The sequence below is a fragment of the Primulina tabacum genome, chromosome 1 (genome assembly GCF_025594145.1).
Source record: "Primulina tabacum isolate GXHZ01 chromosome 1, ASM2559414v2, whole genome shotgun sequence".
In the NCBI taxonomy this organism is placed as follows: Eukaryota; Viridiplantae; Streptophyta; class Magnoliopsida; order Lamiales; family Gesneriaceae; genus Primulina; species Primulina tabacum.
This window is the reverse complement of record NC_134550.1, coordinates 30,722,209-30,737,349: the sequence shown is the minus strand read 5'-3', so window position 1 is coordinate 30,737,349 and position 15,141 is coordinate 30,722,209. Positions and strand designations below refer to the sequence as shown.

The window sequence follows — 15,141 nt, the reverse complement described above, 5'->3', positions numbered from 1 at the left end:
TGTGCTTTTTTTTTTGTCTAGATGAACCAGGAATCTTGATCTTGTATCCTACTGCTTCAATTGTTTGTAGTCTCACAAGCTGTTGATGCATTTTTCTTTAGTTGGTGACTGGCATAAGCATTTTCGTGTTGTTCCTGACAATGCACTGGTTATTGAAACAACAAAAGAATTTAATCAGCCGATCTAGGGATTTCCACCAGGCAAGCAGCCATGAGTTGTTAAACACAATTAACACAAATTAAACACGATTGATTGTCCAGAATATAGAAAATATTAGCGTAGCATTGGAGAGAGGAGAAAATATTATTTCATATTTTTCTCAATAAATGTATAAAATAAATAGGTAGAAATAAGAAAACCTCTAATCAATCAAATCCCTAAAAATATGAGAGAACATTGTAGTTTGCTTTAATGTATTAGATTGCCTAAATCAAATAAAATCAAATCTTAATCTACTAAAATTAAAAGATAGCATGTTGACACTTTCCCCCAAGTTTGTGCGAAGATATCGATCATGTTTAACTTGTTAACTTGATCTTCAAAACACTGTCTTGAGAGGCCTTTGGTTAGAATGTCTGCAGCCTATAAATTAGTGGGAACAAAAGAAGCGTAGATTATTCCTCGTTTAATCTTCTATAGACCAGTTTCCCAACTAGTCTTTGGAATCTCCCCTTGTCTACTTGGGCGCCATTCTTAATTTCTCCTACTTTGCGTTAACGTGAATTGGAATTTCTAAGGGCTTTCATCCACTCACCCATTCCAAAATTAATCCAGGTCAAACCCGCTTAACTTTGGAGTTTTAAAATTATGGGCTTACGAAAAGAAGATGCATATTGTTGGTATGAGCAGTACCTATCAATTCTTTTAAACTTTCTCTAATCTGATTGGGAACCCGGAGTGGTTCATTCATGTTCCCTTTGGCTAGAAGTCTGGTCAAGAACCGCACTTTGTCTGTTCTTAGCACCGGCGATAAATACCCGCTCTCATCGGCCCTGTGACACATGGGTCCGACCAATCTTCGCTTGGTTTGTTCCCACAAGTCTTAGCAGGTCAAGCGCAAGGTTCGATTGCTCTCCTAGTAGGGGCAATAATTGTACCCCAACAAAGACATACTTTCGACGAGACACCATAATTCCTTCATTTGACCTGGCCACCTCCATTCCATGAAAGTACTTCAATTGCCCCAAATCTTTGACCTCAAATTCTTTGGTTAAGTTTTCTTTAATATTGTCAACTCCTCTGCCTCATCCCTTGTCAGGATTATGTCATCAACATGGACAATCAATGCTGAAATCTTCTCGTTTGTTGACCACTATGTGAATAGAGTATGATAAGATTATCCTTGAGTGTACCCTAGTTTTTTCACAAATCTTGTGAATCTTTCAAACCATGATTTCGGAGATTACTTCAATAGAGAGATTTTTTTCGGTGTACATACTTTTGTTCCAAATTCATCAATGAAATCCGGAGGACATTCTATATAGATTTCTTCTTCCAAGTCTCTTTTTAGAAAGATATTCTTCACATCTAGTTGGACCAGTGGACAGTCGATATTAGCCACAGATAATATGATTCGAATTATGTTAAGCTTCGCCATCGAAGAAAATGTTTCTGAATAATCAACGCCATACGTCCTGAATGAATCCTTTGGAAACTAACCAAGCTTCGTATCTCTCCATAGAACCATCAGAGTTGTATTTTGCTCTAAACAATCATTTACATCCCACAATGGATTTCTTTTGAGGTAGGTCAACCTTATCCCAAGTAGAGTTCTTTCTCCAGAGCTCTCATCTTCTCAAGAATAGTTTCTTTCCACTCAGTTATCTTTAGAGCTTCCTATACGTCGTTAGGAATACTAAGAGTGTATACTTGCACTTAGATATACAAAGAGTGATTGTTCAGTGAGGAGTTTATCCTGTGTCTTGGATTGATTGATAATCATATTGGCTCTCCCGTGTATGTAGATCATTTACCATCGAACCGCGTAAATCGTGTGTGTGATTTTCATTCCTTGCACATTTGTTTGATTTACATATTTCTTGTTTTACTCACAAATTTCACAGCAACAGTTGCATGTGTTTTTGAATGAATTTCTGGAAGAACATACTGTTGATTCACTACAGCTGGCATCAGAGACATGTTTAAACAAGATCAGATTGAATCATTGGCAGCCAAAGTCGAGGTTGAGATATTTGATGGAAAAAGGGACTTTGCGATTTGGAGTAGGCGGATGTATGCCATTATTGTCCAGCAGAAAGTTGCGAAGGCTGTCGGAGGTCTGAAATGTATCCCAGAATGAAGAACAAAAGTTTGAGATGAAGGAGATGGCCTTCAGTACGCTTCTCTAGATCTGGATGATAAGGTCTTGCGACAAGTATCTTCAGAGTCAACAGCCGCTGGAATATGGAAGAAACTAGAGGAGTTTTACATGTCAAAACTCCAAGACAGGATCTACTTGAAAAGTAAGTTTTTCGCATTCAAGATGGAACTCTGCCGATAAGGGATAATATTGATGTATATAGTAAGCTTATTCTCGATCTGGAAAATCTTGGAATCAAGATTGAAGTAGAAGATAAGGTTGTTATACTTTCAAATTCTGTTCCTAATTCGTACTCAGCCTTCGTTGAAACCATGAAATATGCTAGGGATACATTATCATTGAATGATGGACAGAGGGTATTAAAGTCTAAAGAAACAGATGTCTTAAATGAAAACCATGAGCAGATGAATGGTGAAAGTCTGTTAATCCGTGGGAGATCTGAGTTCAGAAATGAAAAGAGGGCTGAGAGGGAAAGATCAAGAAGCAAGTATAAGCCAAAATCAACAAAAGGAAAATGCTTCTACTGTCATAAACCTGGGCACTTTAGGAAAGACTGCCCGGCAGAAAGAAACTGAAGGAAGTCTAAGGATCAGTGTGAGTTAGCTGTAGAAGAAGATGGATATGAGAGAACCGAGGTGTTGTGTATCTCAGAGCTAAAGGATGGTCAGAACTGGGCACTCAGCAGTGGGTGTTCTTTTCACATGACTCCAGACAAATCTTGGTTTGAAACATTCCAGGAATTAGATGGAGGGCAAGTGATTCTTGGAAATAACAGAACCTGTCGAATACAAGGAATTTGAACCATTGAACTTGAGATGTTTGATGTAATTCAAAGATCATTACATGATGTTCGCTATGTTCATGAGTTAAAAAGAAACCTAATTTCATTATGTACATTGGATCGGTTAGGATACAACTTTAATGCCTCCAATGGACAGATAAGTGTATCTAGAGGTGCTCTGGTTGTAATCAAATGAACTAGGGTGAATGGGTTGTATGTACTTGATGCTAAAACCATTGTGGGATCTGTCTCCGTAACTGAGGAAAATTAGTCTTACACAAAACTTTGGCATCTCAGATTGGGATGCATAAGTGAAAGAGGGCTACAAGAACTTCACAAACAAGGGCTCATTGGAAGTGATCAACTAATTGAATTGGGGTTCTGTGAGGACTGTATTGAGGGAAAATCTACCAGGGTCAGATTCTACAAAGTCAAGCATGTGACCAAAGCTCTCCTTGATTATGTTCATTCGAAGAGTCTGGACATACACTCTCAAGCATAAGAATGAAGCACTAGCCAGATTCAAATCATGGCTCATACTACAAGAAAACCAAACAGAAAGAAATCTTAAGTATCTTAGGACAGGCTGTCACGCCCCAAGTCCGAAGCGTCGGTGACATCCGGCATTGTTTAACAATTATATCGCAAACAATAAAGCCTCGTATCAAGTCAAACCAGTCTTTTTCATAAATAAAGTATTGTCTTGCAATGACAATGAAATAAAATACATCAGAGTTGCGAAATGCGGAAAACATAAACAAAAGGGATAACTTGATTCTTGCTCTTGATCATCGATCACCAACCCCAGAAAGCTTCCTGCTCCTTCTCATTTATTTGTTCTTCATTTTTATCTGAAATTGTAAGGGGGTGAGTGTTTTTGGGAACACTCAGCAAGTGGGGGTCGGTCGATTCCAAAAATACATATAGAACTTAATTCTTTAAAACAGTTCTTTAACAATCTTTCGAATCTTATTATCTTTAACTTATCAGATCGAAATGAACAAATATGAGACAGATAATTCAGAACGAATCAGATTTTTCAGAACGGTTCAGAAACAGATCAGATTATAACCAACAGAACACTGTTACTCATCTCATTTTCATGGTCAAATTGTCCCCAATATGTTACTCCTCTAAGGGGTGAGGCCAGAACTCGGTTTTATACCCACCGGTGGAGGCCAAACAGAAATGGTTTTATACCCACCATTGGGGGCCAAACAGAATCACAATTCTCGTCCCATTTCAAATTGAATCGTAACAGTGTAACAAAGAGTTCAGAGGTAACAGAGAGAACTTATCAGATTTCTCAGAGTTCAGATTTTCAGACAGACACAGCGGAATCAAAAGAGTTCGAAGATCAAACAGAACATATCATCGATCGAAATTTTAAACATAGTGCACAGTAATTTTCGAAAATAATGACATACATTAGCATATCATGATATTTTTATGTAAAGAGCAAAATACAATCAAATACTTAACAAAAGCCCACTTATTTGATTTTTATACAAAGCTCTTTCCTGAAATTTTGGCAGCACTTCGACGCAACTCCAACAAATACTGTCTTCGATCGGAGAGCACCTCAGCACGGGTTAGCAAACTCTGGACTGTTCAAAATCCTTCCTTCCTTTTCTTGGGTTCGGCCGAATGCTGTTGGGAGAGGGAGAGAGGGCCGAAATTTTGGAGCTTTTGAGTGGAGTTTTTGGTGTGGTTTGTGGTGGTATGGCATGGTCTATTTATGTAAGGCCCGAGAATTTGAGTACCGTAATCTGAGATTAATCTGGGATGATTTCTTGATTAATCAAGGTAATTATAGACGAAAAGTATTAGACCGGAAAAGGTGAGAAAAGACGCGAAATATATGTGTAAGGAGGTGTGCTCGCGCACATGCGCGACGTTATGCGCGAGCCATGCGCGGAGTGGACAGAAGACCGCGCGCATATGCGCGGCGTGTGGGCGCGCATATGCGCAAGGTGTCCAGTAGCCAAGGAAATGCTCGGCGCATATGCGCGACGTGAACGGGCGCATATGCGCGAGCAGGGCAGTGAGTTCGGCGCACATGCGCAACGGAAGGCGCGCATATGCGCGAGAGATGCCGAGACACACGCGCCGAGAAATGGTGTCTCGTGCATATGCGCCGGTTGATGTCGCGCATATGCGCGAGACGTGTTTCTTGAAGCAACGAGCCACGTTTCCTTGAGCATGCATGGTATATATATATATATAGGTACAAGCGATTGTTCCTCAGAATTGAAAGAGGACGAAGCCGAGGGAAGCTTCGGGAGAAATTCAAGTTACGAGCGAACCGTTTGTCTGATTTTGAATCCGACTTCAGTACTGTGTTCCTATCAACGCAGGCTACAACTGGACGTAAGTTTTGTTACGTTGTGACATATTCTGAAATTATGATGTTGTCAGAATTGAATGAAATTCATATATGATGTTCTTGACATGTTAGACATCATAGAATCGAAGTCAGATTAAGAAACGGACTGATTATGGAATTATTATGATTTTCGGAGTCGATTTGATTAAGATTCGATATCAGATTGGTGTTGTTAGTGAAATTATGAATTGCACCGATATTGATTATGAGTTCTTGTATTATATCTGTGGTGTTGGAATTGACGGGGTTATTGAGACTGTATTTTTATGCCGTCAAAACATCAGTAAATTGATATTGATCAGATTCGGTATTGATTGAGATGGTATTGTGATACCATATGTCGATTGGCATTGATCAGATTATGTTTTGATTTGAGTATTGATCAGAACAGGTGTTGAATTGAGTTATATACTGATATTGTGTCTGTTCGGTATTGTTATTACCAGATTGAGAATGGACAGGATTGAATGCTGGACTTCGTCTTCGTCAGAGCGAGAAGAGAAATGTATAAATTAATGTTGAGTTGGGATTGCACAACTCGAGTGAGGTTTGGCTCGAGTTTCCCTAAATCACATACTTTACCTTTTTGTATTGATTTGATTGATATACTTGTTCTCTTGACTGATAGACAGCAGGTATTAGACGAGTAATCTTGTGACAGAAGTGCCTGATAGTGGTGGGATCGCCACGGGCACATTGCACGATGTCACAAGATAGTGTATTGGTGATTGTGCCAAAGTCTGTCACCGGATGTTTGGCTATCGATGTGGATAGAATTATAACTTCTTCTATTACTGATGATCGATATTATATCGATGTGGATAGAATCGGAGCTTCTTCTATTACTGGTGATCGGTACCGTATCGATGTGGATAGAATCATAACTTCTTCTATTACTGATGGTCGATATCATATCGACGTGGATAGAATTGGAGTTCTTTCTATTACTGGTGATTGATACTATACCGATGTGGATAGAATACGAGCTTCTTCTATTACTGGTGATCGATACCATATCGATGTGGATAGAATTGGTATTTCTTCTATTACTGGTGATCGATACCCTATCGACGTGGATAGAACTGGAGTCTTTTCTATTACTGTTGGTCGATATGGGAATGCTAACTTCTGGAAACCGGGATCCCTAGACTAGGATTGAGTCTAGTCTTAAATGTGACGTCATGAGTCTAATTGATAGTGTATATTGAGTTATGTTGATTATGTTCCTGAATATGGTACATGATGAGTTATGTTCCTGATGATGGTACATGTTTAGAATAGGATTTATTCTTGATATGGATTTATATTCTGATTTGAATACATGTTAGACATATCTGTTATATGCTTTTATATTGTTTTTATGATTGCATGTATACATGATTTATACTGAGAATGTAATTCTCACCGGAGTTATCCGGCTGTTGTCTTCTTTGTATATGTGCATGGCAACAGGTGGGATAGGATGAGGGTCAAGAAGAGAACGAGGCTGGACTAGATAGCGTGGAGATCCGGGCTTCGAAGCAACTTAGGATTCAGCACTGATATATAGTTGAACCTAGTTGAATTCTTGTAGATAATACAAGATTTATATGTTTATGTTTAATATGTAATTTGAATTGAATTACATTACGTTTCCGCTGTGTATTTTTAAAAAAAAATTTAGACCCTGTTTATTATAATTGTTTGAATTATTCCTAACGACGATTAAGGAATGAATTAGCGTCCGGGTCCCCACAACAGGTGGTATCAGAGCGATAGATCCTTTAGAGTGAGATAGAAGAGAATGAGCGGGGTAGATTGAGTTTTCTTTCCTGCATGTGACTGCTAGCATGTGATTTACTTATAATGTTGATTTACATTTGTATGCTAGCATGATATTATGTTTTACTGCCTGGATTTATATAGCATATGATTGAATATCATGTTGAAATTACATTGTATATGCTAAGATTTCAGTATGTTTTTACTGGCTATTAAGCTACATGTTACCTGAATATCTGAGTTGATTTGGTAATATGTATTATTTGAAACTGGATCAGAACCAATTTTTGATCAGAGGTAAGCTGATCAGGATTCGGATTGAGACGAATTTGTCTCCTGTTATTACTAACATCTATGATTATTAGATATTCCTCCTAGAAGAGTTCCAGATAAGGGTAGTACTTCGTCTGATCAGATAGATGTGTCAGAAACTCAGATAGAAATAAAGTTGAAGGAGTTTCAGTTATTTCAGCCGCCGATTCTGAGTGGTATCGAAACGTCTGAAGATTGTGAGAACTGGTTCGATGACATGGAAATACTGTTTGATTTACTTGATTGTACAAATGAACAGAGAGTTAAAATGGTGCCTAACCAGTTACGAGAAGCCGCCAGGAGTTGGTGGATTACAAGTAAAAGAATGTTAGAACAGAGAGGTACAGTGATTTCGTGGGAAACATTCAGAACTAAATTTTATCGAAGATTTTTCTCAATTTCGTACCGGGAGGACAAGAAAGCAGAGTTTGAGAATTTGAGACAAGGCCAATTGAATATTGAAGAATATGTTGCGAGATTCTCTACTCTACTGCGTTTTGCTCCTAATGTAATTGGGAATGATGAAGCTGTAGCGGATCAGTTCATCAGAGGATTGAATTCAGAGATAGTTGCATTGATAAATATGCAACGACCTTACCATTTTGCTGATGCCTTGAGTAGAGCGAAGAGAGCGGATGCGAGTCTGATTAGACAATTAGGAAGGGTGTGTGCGATGCAACCCCAGACACGACAATCCCCTCTCCGATTTGATCGCGGCAACACGAGTGGAAAGCAAGATTTGCTGAAAGCTCGAAAGAAACAGTTTAAGAAGTTAGGGAGCGGTTCATCTAGCTCCAGTGGTTCTAGCCCGAGTTATACTGGAGTTTATTGCAGGACTTGCGGAGGGAGACATCTCATGGAACAGTGCCAGGGAGTGACTGGTAGGTGCAATATCTGTAAACAGCAGGGACACTTTGCTAGAGTCTGTCCACAGAAAGGTTCCCGCAGATTTCAGGGAGTAGAATCATCTGGTGGTAGTGATCGAGGAACAGACCCAGGACACACGTGATGATATAGTGGCAGGTAATAATCTTTTATGATTATGTTGTATATGTATTGATATATACTAGTGCATTCTCTACGATTATCTTTGACTGAGGTGTATTGATATATGTTGTACCTGCTGGGTCTGTATTACTGTAGTATTGATCCTTATACCTTTTGGGGAAATGAATTGATATCAGTGAATTCTGTGATATATTGTGTACTGCAGTAAAAAGAGAATGAGATTGAATTAGATTGTATTGTACTTGTGTTATCTGATTTTGATTACATTATTGATATTAATATGCTGACAAGTACAGAACTATTATAGATTCTTGCCAGAAGATGGTAAGATTCGGACCTGAAATGGCCGATGAAGGAATGATATACGGTAAGGATTCTCGATTTTGAATTCCTTGATATCCGTATTATGTATGATTCGATGATTATCGAAAAGAATGGAGTAATTCTTTATGTATTCAGTTGATTACTGAAGTTGAGCCTGTCTGGGAATGATTTGTCAGTAGCAGGAGAGTTGCTATAGTCGTTCCATATGAAATTCCGGATTTGTCTTATATCAGGGAGAGTGACTTCAGCCTTGATTTTATATCAGGTATGGATTTCATTTTAGACTTCTGTACAGAATGATATTGATTGAATTGAAAGAACAGAAATGTCAGTTAGAAGATTTACTGCCTGAGAGTTAGAGTTACATCTGATTATGTGTTTCTCTGAGAAATACTTCAGTTCTGTGTATGGGTTGATAAATCCTGTGTTCTGAAGTGTCCTGATGATTTTATGCTCGTTTTATCTCTGATATTGTGATATATTCGCAGCATAGGATTGATTGAATCGAACAGTTGATATTTGTATTAAATATTCTGGGAACTGAGATTGTTGTATACAGAATTATTCGGCTATGAATCCAGATTGCAACAGATTGTATTCAGAGTCTGTGATATCTGAAGATAGTATGGTCAATCAGAATATCAGGATGTGATTATGAATGATTGAACGATTGTTCAAATCTGCATATGTATATTGTACAGGATGACGTACAGATATGACAAGACGACTGAGAGGTATGTCAGAAAAGGGGTTAGATTGTATTGAATGCCAGAGTTAATTATATCATACCGTGATTTTTGGTTGATTTTATACTTTTGGCAGAATATATAGCATGATCTTTATCTATGGTTTATAGATTGACGGATAGTCGAAGCGAACTATCTAGATACTGGAGGATATCCAAGAACTGTAGTGCTGGATTTTAGCACTAGTGACCTGATGTCTTGTCATTTTATGAATTATTGTATAATGATAGCTATCAAATGAGTATTGAGATAGCCACAGATAAGACATTGTACAGTGAGTACTGTAGATTTCCTTTGAATGAGAATGATATTACGGTGATATCTGAGATTGCATTTGATAACAGCTGATGATATTGATTTGGTATGAGCTGTTAATTGGTATATACGAGTGTTGTATAGCCAGTATTTGCAAGTAATTTTGTCAGAATGGTTTGATAGAATGAATTTTCTGAAGTAACCTCTAGTATAAATTTCTTTTTTATCTGATTTGATTGCTTGTGATTTCGAGGACGAAATCATATCTTAGAGGGGGAGAAATGTAAGGCCCGAGAATTTGAGTACCGTAATCTGAGATTAATCTGGGATGATTTCTTGATTAATCAAGGTAATTATAGACGAAAAGTATTAGACCGGAAAAGGTGAGAAAAGACGCGAAATATATGTGTAAGGAGGTGTGCTCGCGCACATGCGCGACGTAATGCGCGAGCCATGCGCGGAGTGGACAGAAGACCGCGCGCATATGCGCGGCGTGTGGGCGCGCATATGCGCGAGGTGTCCAGTAGGCAAGGAAATGCTCGGCGCATATGCGCGACGTGAACGGGCGCATATGCGCGAGCAGGGCAGTGAGTTCGGCGCACATGCGCAACGGAAGGCGCGCATATGCGCGAGAGATGCCGAGACACACGCGCCGAGAAATGGTGTCTCGCGCATATGCGCCGGTTGATGTCGCGCATATGCGCGAGACGTGTTTCTTGAAGGAACGAGCCACGTTTCCTTGAGCATGAATGGTGTATATATATATATAGGTACAAGCGATTGTTCCTCAGAATTGAAAGAGGACGAAGCCGAGGGAAGCTTCGGGAAAAATTCAAGTTACGAGCGAACCGTCCGTCTGATTTTGAATCCGACTTCAGTACTGTGTTCCTATCAACGCAGGCTACAACTGGACGTAAGTTTTGTTACGTTGTGACATATTCTGAAATTATGATGTTGTCAGAATTGAATGAAATTCATATATGATGTTCTTGACATGTTAGACATCATAGAATCGAAGTCAGATTAAGAAACAGACTGATTATGGAATTATTATGATTTTCGGAGTCGATTTGATTAAGATTCGATATCAGATTGGTGTTGTTAGTGAAATTATGAATTGCACCGATATTGATTATGAGTTCTTGTATTATATCTGTGGTGTTGGAATTGACGGGGTTATTGAGACTGTATTTTTATGCCGTCAAAACATCAGTAAATTGATATTGATCAGATTCGGTATTGATTGAGATGGTATTGTGATACCATATGTCGATTGGCATTGATCAGATTATGTTTTGATTTGAGTATTGATCAGAACAGGTGTTGAATTGAGTTATATACTGATATTGTGTCTGTTCGGTATTGTTATTACCAGATTGAGAATGGACAGGATTGAATGCTGGACTTCGTCTTCGTCAGAGCGAGAAGAGAAATGTATAAATTAATGTTGAGTTGGGATTGCACAACTCGAGTGAGGTTTGGCTCGAGTTTCCCTAAATCACATACTTTACCTTTTTGTATTGATTTGATTGATATACTTGTTCTCTTGACTGATAGACAGCAGGTATTAGACGAGTAATCTTGTGACAGAAGTGCCTGATAGTGGTGGGATCGCCACGGGCACATTGCACGATGTCACAAGATAGTGTATTGGTGATTGTGCCAAAGTCTGTCACCGGATGTTTGGCTATCGATGTGGATAGAATTATAACTTCTTCTATTACTGATGATCGATATTATATCGATGTGGATAGAATCGGAGCTTCTTCTATTACTGGTGATCGGTACCGTATCGATGTGGATAGAATCATAACTTCTTCTATTACTGATGGTCGATATCATATCGACGTGGATAGAATTGGAGTTCTTTCTATTACTAGTGATTGATACTATACCGATGTGGATAGAATACGAGCTTCTTCTATTACTGGTGATCGATACCATATCGATGTGGATAGAATTGGTATTTCTTCTATTACTGGTGATCGATACCCTATCGACGTGGATAGAACTGGAGTCTTTTCTATTACTGTTGGTCGATATGGGAATGCTAACTTCTGGAAACCGGGATCCCTAGACTAGGATTGAGTCTAGTCTTAAATGTGACGTCATGAGTCTAATTGATAGTGTATATTGAGTTATGTTGATTATGTTCCTGAATATGGTACATGATGAGTTATGTTCCTGAATATGGTATATGATGAGTTATGTTCCTGATGATGGTACATGTTTAGAATAGGATTTATTCTTGATATGGATTTATATTCTGATTTGAATACATGTTAAACATATCTGTTATATGCTTTTATATTGTTTTTATGATTGCATGTATACATGATTTATACTGAGAATGTAATTCTCACCGGAGTTATCCGGCTGTTGTCTTGTTTGTATGTGTGCATGGCAACAGGTGGGATAGGATCAGGGTCAAGAAGAGAACGAGGCTGGACTAGATAGCGTGGAGATCCGGGCTTCGAAGCAACTTAGGATTCAGCACTGATATATAGTTGAACCTAGTTGAATTCTTGTAGATAATACAAGATTTATATGTTTATGTTTAATATGTAATTTAAATTGAATTACATTACGTTTCCGCTGTGTATTTTAAAAAAAAAATTTAGACCCTGTTTATTATAATTTTTTGAATTATTCCTAACGACGATTAAGGAATGAATTAGCGTCCGGGTCCCCACAATTTATAGGTGCCAAAAATGGCTTCTCACCTCCCCAAGTGCACGCCTCCTTGCTCTCCAAGGTATGGAATAAATGTAGTCAAGGGTTAATAAATTATCAAGCTCCATACTAAGCATCAAGGGTCATTTCTTACACCATAAATATGTCCTAACTCTTAGCTCCTCCCGCAGGTCCTTCATAGGTTAATGCGAAGGTCATTTCTTGCACATTTAATTTGTCTAAACTCTTGGATCAACTTATAGCTCTCTTTTTGGTCCTGTTAGGACAAACTTGGTTGAGCTGCTTTGAGCTGACAGATCGTGTTCTTGAGCTGGGGTTTTACTCCTCCCGTGACAATACTTTGATGGATGCGATTACTTGTAGTTTGGCCTCCTGCTGAGCTCATTCCCGAGCTTTGAAGTTGCTTCCTCGAGTTAAATTTAATGAAAATCTAAGTTAATATTCAAGTTATTTAGTTGGAACAAACATTTTGAGCTTAGTTTTAGTTAAATTTCAAGTTCGTATTACTTACTTGATTTGCTTTGGTTCGTAAAATCTCGGTTTCTCACACAGGCAATGGTCTGGAATTCTGTTCTAAGGAGTTTGGTGAGTTCTGTAACAGCAAAGGAATAGCTAGACATTGATTGAGAGAGTGAGGTGTATGTTTTCTATACTCAAGCCTATCAAGATCTTATTGGGCAGAAGTTGTGGCAACAACAACTTACCTAATAAATCGCAGCACCACAGTACCATCAGGACACAACCCCAATGGAGAAATGTTCTGGGAGAACTCCAGCCCTCGATCACCTTAAAGTCTTTAGATGTGCAACATATGCATATATCAAAGAAGGGAAACTCGAAGCCAGGGCATTAAAATATGTTTTTCTTGGATACCCTGATACAGTAAAGGGGTATAAATTAAGGTGTATCGAGCCTGGAAATGAAAGAACATTAACCAGTCAAGATGTAGTCTTCAAGGAGATTATTTCCCTTGAAGGCTGAAACTCCAAGATGTAAAGCTCCCGAATGGATGAAAGAATCTTGACACTAAGACAAAAGAGGTACTTGCAGAAAGTGTTAGAAAGATTCAATATGGCAGAATGCAAGCATGTTAAAGGACCCTTGGCTCATCATTTTAAGTTGTCAGTGTCTCAATCTCCACAAACAGAAAGGGAAAGGGAGTACATGAATTCAGTTCCATATGCATGCACTGTGGGCAGCCTAATATATGCTATGATATGCACAAGGCCTAATCAGGCTTACTCTATTAGTTTATTAAGTAGATTTATGGCAAATCCAGGTGAGCCATTGGCAAGCTGTAACATGGATACTGGGATATATCAAAGGCTCTTTAAACCTTGGTCTGCGGTTCGGTGGAACATAAAGGAGAAGTGAAATGATTCTAGCCTATGTGGATTTAGATTTTGCTAGAAATCTAGACAGCAGAAAATCGCTCACTGGTTATGTACTTACAGTGTACGGAACGACAATCATTTGGAAATCTACATTACATCCTATGGTGGCTCTATCTACAACAGAGGCCGAGTGCATTGCAATCACTGAAGCTGTCAAGGAATCTATATGGCTTCAAGGGTTCTTAAGGGATCTTGGTTTTGAATAGAATGAAGCACTAGTGCATTGCGACAGCTAAATTGTTGTCCAATTAACCAAGCACCAAGTATTCCACTTAAGATCTATGCATATAGATGTTAAGCGTCACTTCATCAGGGAAGTAATAAATATAGGGGTGGTAAAGGTGGTGAAGATCAGTACACATGATAATTGTGAGTCTCTGGGCCGAAGAGGGCGGGGGAAGATCGTCGGTGCCATGAGGTTGCACGGATAATGAGCGGCTCCTGGCAGGCTTCTAGGCGAAGGGAACATGAATGAATCGATCTTACACTGGAAGGAGAGGGATTCTGAAACTGTTCAGGTATGAGACTGTGCAGTTGAGTAGGGCTTAAAAGATTTGACAGGTACTACTCATATCAAGAAGGTGCATCTTATTTTCGATAGCTCATACATAAAAACTCCAAAGTTAAGCGTGCTTGACTTGGAGCAATTCTGGGATGGGTGACCCCTGAGAAGTTTCCTAGGGTGCTTGTGAGTGAGGACATAAGCACGCTGGAAAGACTTGTCTTAGTACAGTGAGGACAATCATCGAATATAGGGCATTACAGTTGGTATCAGAGCCGACCTCTCCTAGTACTGTGTGGTTCGGGGACGAACCAAGCTGAAGCTGGTGGGCATGTGAGGCACGAGGCCGAAAAGGGCGGGGGGTGATCGCCGGTACCAATAGGTTGCACAGGCAATGAGCGACTCCTGGAAGGCTTCTACCCGAAGGGAATATGAATGAACCGATCTTACACCGGAGGAGAGGGTTCCAAAGCTGTTCATGTATGTGACTGTGCAGTTGAGGAGAGCTTAAAAGATTTGATAGGTACTGTTCATATCAACAAATTGCATCTTCTTTTCGGTAGCTCATCACATAAAAACTCCAAAGTTAAACGTGCTTGACTTGGGGCAATTCAGGAATTGGTGACCCCTGAGAAGTTTATAGGGTGCGTGTGAGTGA

General features: G+C 39.1%; 1 protein-coding gene across 1 annotated transcript in view; it reads left to right on the top strand.

Annotated features, from left to right (window-relative positions):
- LOC142543597 (alpha-N-acetylglucosaminidase) overlaps positions 1-15,141 on the top strand; it is a 37,072-nt gene that overhangs the window by 10,062 nt on the left and 11,869 nt on the right. The gene's annotated exons all lie outside the window — the stretch shown is intronic.